This window comes from Haemaphysalis longicornis, unplaced genomic scaffold, assembly GCF_048455015.1.
Source record: "Haemaphysalis longicornis isolate Haplotype H1 unplaced genomic scaffold, Haemaphysalis longicornis Haplotype H1 scaffold_3, whole genome shotgun sequence".
NCBI classification, from domain to species: Eukaryota; Metazoa; Arthropoda; class Arachnida; order Ixodida; family Ixodidae; genus Haemaphysalis; species Haemaphysalis longicornis.
This window is the reverse complement of record NW_027526335.1, coordinates 12,660,206-12,669,309: the sequence shown is the minus strand read 5'-3', so window position 1 is coordinate 12,669,309 and position 9,104 is coordinate 12,660,206.

Genomic DNA, 9,104 nt, shown 5'->3' with positions numbered 1-9,104 from the left:
GCCTCGCCTCCCTCGTGCCCTTCATAAGCATCATCAGTGGTATGTTTGATTAAAGCACTCTTCAGAACGGGTCACGGCGGCTCGTTCCTTTCTCTTGGTGCGAAAAACCCAGGACCAAGGGACCTCCGGAGGTGCACCACACCTAGCGGATTTGCCTTACCTTCGACCGCTTTCTCACCTCTTGGGAAGAAGAATAAAGCCTCCGTTTTAACGAACCCGTCGCTAAAGCTGAGGGCCGTCTTTGGAAGAAGACACGAACCGGGCCTATTCGTGCTGCACCTTTGCCGGCACACATGAGATGCGCCTTCGCGGCTGCGTACCTGCCGGAATGATCACGCCGACCTTTGCCCCGTGAGTCCGGTCCCCATCCTTGTCGATGTCTTTGACGCTGTATTGAACTATGGAGGCCCTATACGAAAGATGGCGGAGCATACGGGAGCTACTGATGTGATCGGCAAGGTTGAAGACTTTCTTGGCGTGGAGCAACCACCCATGCGTGAGTTGACTGATCTGTTAAAAACATTTACTGACCAAAATTTTTTTACTTAAATTAACAGAGATGTAAAAAATGCAGTGGATATTCGGAACCTGGAGTCTGAGATGCTTGAGGCTTTTGACTTTGAAGCCAAAGTAATATCGGCAAAGGTTAAACCAGAAATGAAGATAACCGATGTCACAACTAATCGGCAAGCTCTTCTTACATCCATTAGGACTCGAATTAGATCCGATCTCACACAGCGCCGACACGAGGAGGAGAATATTACAGAAAATACTGAAACTGCGAACGGAAACAATATTCTAGTAGCCGAGCAACACCAACACGAGCAGTGTAGAACAGAAATGAAATGTCAAGACGTACTGCCAATAGAGAGCAGCCGTCTTGATTTCGGTGCAGAATACACCAAGCGCCATCGAATGTACCTTCACTGGCCAAGTGAAACAGTAGTGATTGTGACTCGAATAAAACATGCGTGGCCAGATAATAACGTTGACGATTTGACCGCTGGTGATCGGACACCAAAATCAACGAGAGCTACCTGCCCTTTTAAGAAAACCGTGCGGAAGAAACGTAAACGCAAGAATGTTTCGTCATGCGAGGGAACCAAGACGCAGCCTGCACCAGAGAATGCGGATGGTCAGGATGAAGAGGATGTACTGAGTCGCGAACAGCTCAGAGCGAAAATTAAGACAGAGAAAAAGTACCTTTGATACCAAAGAAGTCCTCCAGGTGTTTCAAGAAGATACGAAGAAGGCCAAGGTCTGTGAGGGACAAACTGACGGCCGGCTGGCGAACGAAGTCTCCACTCAGAAGAGGCAATGAAAAAGTCTGTTCACGGACTCCTTTCCACAGTTCAACGGCGATTCACCAAATGAGAAGGTCTACGCCTCGTCACACTACGAAACACAGTTATCACCGGTGGAAGCAGAAGCGCCGATGCCCGACACTGCTTGCTTCTACGGGCATGAATGACGTTTGCGCGCCACCTGAACTGCTTCAATGACATGGACTCTGAACACATTAACGTGTAACCATCTTCGCGTGGGGGAGGATGTAGAAAAAGATGACACCTCGACTCCCTCGCGCCCATCATAATCATCATGATCACGTTCCATTAAGGCATTCAACAGAACGGGTCTTGGCGGCTCATCTCTTTCTCTACAGTAACATTAAGGGACAAGAAGAGAGAGGAGTGGGTCAGGAGACAAACGCCTGTTAAGGACATAGTAGAAATTAAGAAAAAGAAATGGATGTGGGCAGGGCTTGTAATGCGAAGGCAAGATAACCGTTCGTCATTAAGGGTAACAGAGTGGATCCCTAGGGAAGGCAAGCGTGGCAGGGGGCGGCAAAAAGCTATATGGGCAGACGAGATCAAGAAGTTTGCGGGGATAAATTGGTCGCAGTTGGCACAGGACCGGGGTAATTGGAGATTAATGGGAGAGGCCTTTCCCTGCAGTGGGCGTAGATAGACTAAATATGATGATGAGTATGAGTTTGATGATGATGATGATTGGCACATCGGGTACTGACCGGTCCCCGATCTTTCCGAACAAATATGCTGTTGTCCACATCCTACGCTGTGCTACCTCAAACGCAACAGTAGCTTTCTTTTCTTGTTTCAGAAAAGAGCTTACTCGGGTAAGTAATTAAGGTCGCAACAATTTCCACGTCATTAATTCAAGCATCATCCCTAAAATGAAAATGCCCTCCCTGCTCGGCATACCCGCAGGAGCTTTACGAGCAATATCACTCCCGGGTAAGTTGACCCACCTGTTGTACCGCGGAGAAGCCGACAGTGGGGGAGAAAGGAGTAGGGCAAGGGAAGGTCAGCGTACTGCTTGCTAGCCCTTTTTTTTTTTTTATAACTGCGCAGTAGCTTTGCCTAGGGTCACTAGATAAGGTTACGGAGTATCGGCACTCTTTTCCCTATTGTTCCGTGCCGCCGCCGTGATCACTCGTTAGTTCGCATCCCGTGACATTTGTTTACCCGAGACGGTTCATGGGCGCCGCCATTTTGTTGTTTATGCTTTCTCTGTCGGTCAGCTGGGGTGGTCTCGGCTTGCCTGCCCTGCTCTGGGGCTGCGCGCGACTGGCGTTGTTCCGAACGCGAATCAAATATAACGCTCTTCGCAGCATTTCGGCTGCAAAAGAGTGTCCGAATAAGCCGTGTTTCTGCGTCTTCGGCAGTGTTGTTTACAAATGACCTCGTCAAAGTAAGCGGTGAGGCCACAAAAGCGGCAATCTGGCAACACCGATAAAGACCAAAATGTCCGCCGTTGCTCACTTGCGTGCTTCAGTGACAGTACTCTGCATCTTATCTAGTGACACTAGTTTTGCCTGCTTCTCCGTATCCCCATCACTGTGCCCGCTAATGTGTTTGGGGCCATGGAAGGAAGGTGGCGTAAGAATGCCCTCCTGAATAGGCGAGAAAGGATAACAGTGTGCATGTGCTTTCAATAGCATGCGATAAATATTATGTGCCAGTGAAAGTACGCGCATTGGCCATAATTTTCTCCATGGGGATTGCAGGGATGAATTCGGCGAAGGATTAAGAAGAACCAGGTCCTGGGCAGTCTTGGCCGGAGTGTTATCATGTTGTATTATAGCCTTGGTCTTGTTCCTCTTCATCAGCAGCAGAGGTAAAGCTACATTCTCGGTTATACCTTGAACACTAAAAACTCGAAAAAAGAAAACATAGTTTACGGTTCCCTATTATCTGCTTTCATCCATGCTTTTTATTACAGTCAATGCATTTTCTGCGATCCTCCAACTACTCAGGCGAGCTTCGTTAGCGCATCGATTTTTTTTAATTGAAATCCACTAGTTTGCGTCAGCGCAGGGTTTTACAATGTCACTCTATTTTAAGCATGGTACGGTCGTAGAAAGTTGGTACAGTCGTAGAGCATGGTATGGTACGGTCGTAGAATGAGGCCTGTGTCCTCAGTCCTTTGATTTTGTTTGTGGCGTTTTGTGCTGTTTGTTGCAGTAATTATACGGAATTCGGGAAACTTACCGTTCATGACAAAGTTCCCTAAATAACAATAATAACATGCGCCCTTTAAGTATGAACGCTGCTTCACGGCAACCTGCTTCTGGGCTTCTTTTGGGGCAAAGACTGACACTGTCAGAGTAACCCACGAGCACGCAAAGCAACATATATTGACGCGCTTACTACTGGCGGTATTGCTCTTTGGGCGTTTGGTGGCTATCTAGAATGACCTGTAGTGGTTTCTATTGTAGACGAAAAGGACCATCTGTCTTTAAATTTATTCGCAACCTTCAAGTTTCAGAAGGAGAGGGGTTTAACCTTCTCGACTACATAAAGCCCGCGCTCGGGGAAGTCAGTAAAGTCACCGAGGTCAGTCACGCCCGACACTAGGTTCACAGTTTTTAAGGCGCGTGAATTTTAAGGCGCGTCAATCTGCAGCCAAGCAGGCCGCAAAGCGCGAGGTTCGTAATGCTGGCAAGGCAGGCGGGAGTTTGAGGAACCAGATGAGGGTGGCTATGGCAGTTACAAAAATTAATTACAGCGACTGCTATGCAGTCGCTACTGGGCCGTGAAACGCTCATCGGTTGTGCGCTGCTGCAGAAGAACATGCGAAGCAACAGGCCACGCGAAGACGACTCTGAAACAACAATAGGAAACATGCAGAAGCCCACAACCTACGAATGCTTCATGTCCGAGTCCTATTTGCTTGGCAGTTTGCCTAATTTTTAACTACAGCTTAATTCAACCAATGTAAAATACTTTAGCCTCGTCATTATGGAGTTTCAGACGAGGTCTTCTCTCACCGATCAGGACTGTTCTGTACCGCAAGCGCATAACGGTTGCTATTTTATTCGGTGCTCTGTTAGACTTGCGTGATTCTGCGACAACGGCAAAGCTCTGGCTGCTTAAGACCTTGAAAGATAGGAAAACATTTTATTGAGCATTCGCTTCGGTCAGAAGATACCCGTGGTTGCCGGCATGAGGCGGACGGTGACCTGTGTATATAGCTCGGGTGAGCAGGGCAGCTCTCCCGTCTAGGTCCGGGATACGCAGTGCATCCTCCCACTGCTCTTCTCGGAGGGGATTAAGGGGAAATCATTTTGAGGGCAGGCCCATATTATGTGATGCAAATTGTCTGGTGCAGCGCACAGGGAGCAATCAGAACCTAAATGGTGCCAGGGTTTGCTGTCAGAGCTGTTCTGTTGCTAGCGTTAGCAGCTCTAATAACTCATTAACTCCGTCGGTTCTTCTTCAAACTCTCCAGAGAACGTGAGAGCCAGGCAGCTGACGACAGTCGCCGAAGAGGAGACGGTGACGTCTGTTTATCTTGCCATACGCCGCACTAAATCTAGCACGGTTAAAAGGTTGTCTTCCACTGTTATCCGACCTGGCAGAGACACCTCCGCGCCGAGCACAGCCGCCAGCGTAACCGAAGATTCCTCCACCGTGTCTCCACCCGGCGCAAGGCATGAACCTGATTCCGCTGCACATGAGCCCGACACGACTGTCAAGCAGACTATCGAGCAGACCACTGGCCAGTCCAGAGCCGAGCCAACTAAAGCCGAGCAGACTAAAGCCGAGCATACCAAGCTCCAGCAGCGCACCAACCAGCAACCAGAGAAGGCCACCCAGTTGCCTGGCATTGCCACCAGCGTGTTAAAAAAGGAAGACAGACCCCCACGTTGGTATTGTTTGTTTTCTATTTAAATCGTCCGTACTTTGCTTTCGTCCACTAGAAATTCTTCCAAACAGCGCATTTCTAGCGCCTTATTAGACGCTTCGTGGAAAAAGTTTAGTAATGTATTTCCTAACTATTCGAATGATAGCCACCTTTGCTATTGACAGCATGAGCTCACTTTCTCCATGTGTTTCTCCTGCTAAAGATCGGACCGATGAAGTCTAGCATCAAGTATTTCGTTTGACGCTTCCGTGCTGCCTTCTGCGCTCGAGAAGGAAAATTTAAACCAAAAGCGGTTCCGAGTCACTGCTTGTTTTCCGAAAAGCAGGGCTCCGATCTTCTTGATATTTCGTCACGAACGATAGTTTTCAGATGTACAAGCACAGGTAAATGACGAGCTTCCTACAAAAAAGCGTGAAACCAAAGCGCACATGCCATAGAGAATATGTATCTGCTTTCTCATATACTTTTCGGTGGTGCACCAATAAGGCGGTGCAAATTTCCCTCACATGCAATCATCGTAAGCGCATTTGGTAGCTTGAACACTCGAACCCTTCATTGATTCCCGGTGGTCATTGCTGTCTCAAAAGCAGTGCAAATTCATTATTCAGTCTAGTACTTGTATCTGCTCAACGCTGTACTGTGACGACAAGAGATAAAGGCGCTAGGTACGATGTCGCGTCGTCTCATGAGAAATCACGTTGACATGCAAGCACTCAGACGCCGTAATAAGACAGAAGGGATAGCGGCTAAAAAAGGAAGCAGAGCAATGAATACCTGTCCTGGGCATTGGAGCTCTGTTGTGTCTAACACATTTGCGTCTAAGCACTGCAAGGCGTTTTGACCATTCCCTCCGACTCCTTTATATCAGTTACCTTGTACCTAGCAGAGTACTCGATACAAAGATTAATCGCGATATAAATGCTGCGCGAAAACAACAACAGTGTTCGCATCTGCGTGGACTATAAAAGGATCAGTAATGCAAAAGGGTTCAAGCTGCCCTAAAATTGTCATCCGTTCTTTGGACTTCAGTTCTCTGAATGCCACGCCGCCACCGCCGCAGAGTGACACTTTGCGACTAGCCCCACTAGAGAGATACGTCACACATTTTATGTGCACATAACAATATAGTGGCTGTCAAAATTCATATTGCCTTGGCGTGAAATTGACTATGCTAGGGATAACTGTAAAGAGGGAAGCGGAAACAACTTCTCACCCGGCCAGCGCTTCAGAGCCCCTTGAAGATGTGAAATTAAGGGGACTTTTCGACCATGGTGACATGCAAGTTAACCGCGAACAATATTTAAGTTAAACACCAACAAGGTCCCCTTCCGTTTCTAATTTTACGTTCTCCTTATGTATCTGTAAACATTTCTTTCAGACGCAAAATGAAATAAAATAAATTCAAAGGCTATAAGCACCAGTCCTACACTCAGGAAAAGGGATAATCACTGAGAAAGCTGCTCATTAAACAGCCAGTCAATAAAGCCGGAGTCACGGAGCTAGCCGCAAAAGCACAGACGCGCTGATATCTGATAATGCTCTCTGGTTCTGGATTTTGCCCGTTTCTGCGGACTCCCTGTGTCATATGGTTATCTTTCCAAGAAGCGTGTAGTCGTGGACGCGCCTTACTCTAAAAGCCCATCTCACACCGCTCGCGGTGGATATACGTAGCAGGTGATGAATGTTTGCGAGCGCTCACCTCAGGGGAAGACGACCCAGCATTAAATGTTTTGTCGTGTGCTGATCCCGAGTATAATTTGTATTACACGTGTACCCTACTTCCTTAGTAGAATGTTTGTGACATTTACGCCACATGCCTTCTCCTGGGTAGTGATCAATACCCGAGGTTTGATATTGGCAAGCGTAATTGGGGTGCTGTCCGGTAAGAGTGCTCCTCTAGAAACTGTAAGCGCCCAAAACCAATTTACATTGCAGTGTATAGCCGTAGCATGACCATTTGAGGCAACGCTGCTTACATAGACACTGTTCGTAAAATTCAGGGCAGTGGAATGACAATCAGCTCAATGCATATTCCGGCTTCGCGACGCTGGTCTGTAACACACACCTGCCGCTCATACAGACCGCATGTACTACATTAATATCGCGTTTACACTCGCAAATATGCCATATTTGCGAACAGAGTGACTGTTCCACACTAACATGTATTTCGAACACATACAGACGGTACATATCAGTCGTGAACGTTCTCCAAAAGCGGGCCGGGGGGTCCCGCGGCTGCTTTCGAAACGGGCCGCTAGGGGATTTCAGTGGCGTCCATACAGGCAGCGCTCGAGGCGCTCGAGGCGTATACGCAAGGTCAAGGGGCTATTTTTATCTAGAGCAGATCATTGCAATACTCACAACAGTCGGGAACTCCTCAGGAGCGAAAAAGCATGGTTATACTATATAGTACTACTGGGTAGTTCGTGGGAGAGTGTCTTGAAATTATTGGCCGCTCATTGTATGCTTTTGTACGTGCCCAGCCTTGGGAGCCCGGCCGTTGGTATGCATCTACGGCAACGGCTCCAAGGACTCGGTGCCTTTCACTGAGGACGGCCTGTGCGACGCTGTGTTCTTCGACTCCCTGTACAAGTATCCGGGGCACGCGCTAGCCGCTACAGCAAAAAAATCGCCCGTGGGCCTCACACGCTTCCTCGGCTACGCCAAGAAGTACAAGCGCAGCCGCTTCGGAATGGGTGTCACCGCAAGGCAAGTCCTCGAAGCAGACGCTAAGTGAACCTCTTACAAACGGGCTTACGCTTTTAACGCGAAACTTTCTTTAGCTACTCGCCCGGTGCGTCCATGGTACCTGAGTCGTCCACCGCTTGTTGACAGTCCGAAAAAATTAAGTATTGCCTTCCCCTGGCCAGTTTCAAACCATTGACATCGTGATCTTCGAGCGATCGCACTATACGCTAGGCTACGCAAGTAGGATGCAAATTCTCTGTGCAGAGATGCGGACTGCATGCCTAGCGTCGTAGGTTTTAGTTCAAGTTGACTTTATACCATACTCTATGCTGAATTTTTGCCAACTGTTTGTGCGCTACAAAAGCTACATGCATTGATTGCGTTTCTAGCCCTAATTTTATATTTTCTTTCCGTCTGCATAGCCTTTGCGCCCCTAAAGATACCCCTCTCCGACAGACGCGTATCACTCCTGCCACCTCATCTGACTAAAATTCCTCTTATTTGGGTTCCTGCGGGCGCGGGACACAATCTATACGAAGTCTCAGGCCGAGCAGCAAGGATAGCGTTGTCTGGGCCATCCGTAGCGGTCAGTCAGCCAACATCTTTAGTCATCGCTGCAAGGTTACGGAGGATGTGTTCAAGCCTGAGTGTGAAAATTCTTACGGGGTACGATGCAGTAGCCTTGAAGGACACGTCTGAAATGTCGATAATCAAGCTGTGCACTTCTCGCGTGCGGACTTGTTCCCCTCTCGGTCTCGTCCCCGCACCCCCCCCCCCTTTTTTTTGAAAGCGAAGCTTTGTGCCTCTACACCCCCCCCCCCCCCCTCCCAAGGGCTCTTTTGCTACCGCTGGTGTAAACAGCAACTCCCGGGAACAAATAAAAGACGTTCCTGGCACTGCCACGAATCGAACCTGGAACGAATACAGAAACAGAACGAGAGCCAGTTATCTTACCGATTAAGCTACCAGCCCAAGCGGAGATGGGGCAGACAGGCGGTGCACTCACCGAACACATCTGCGCGTTTGTCCACTGCGTTCTCGCTGAACGTCACGTGCTAACGTCATGCGACCTCTCGCGCCACTGTGCACTCCGCTCACAGCACGTGTAGAGACCGTGTGCGGGCCTTGCGCATGCGCTAGGAGTTAGTGAAAGTTAAAGGAGGCTCACACGAATACATGGCATCTCACTTCTCCGTCTCTGCATCCGATCTCGTCGCCTCCGTCGGCGGCGGCAGAGACGGGGGAGA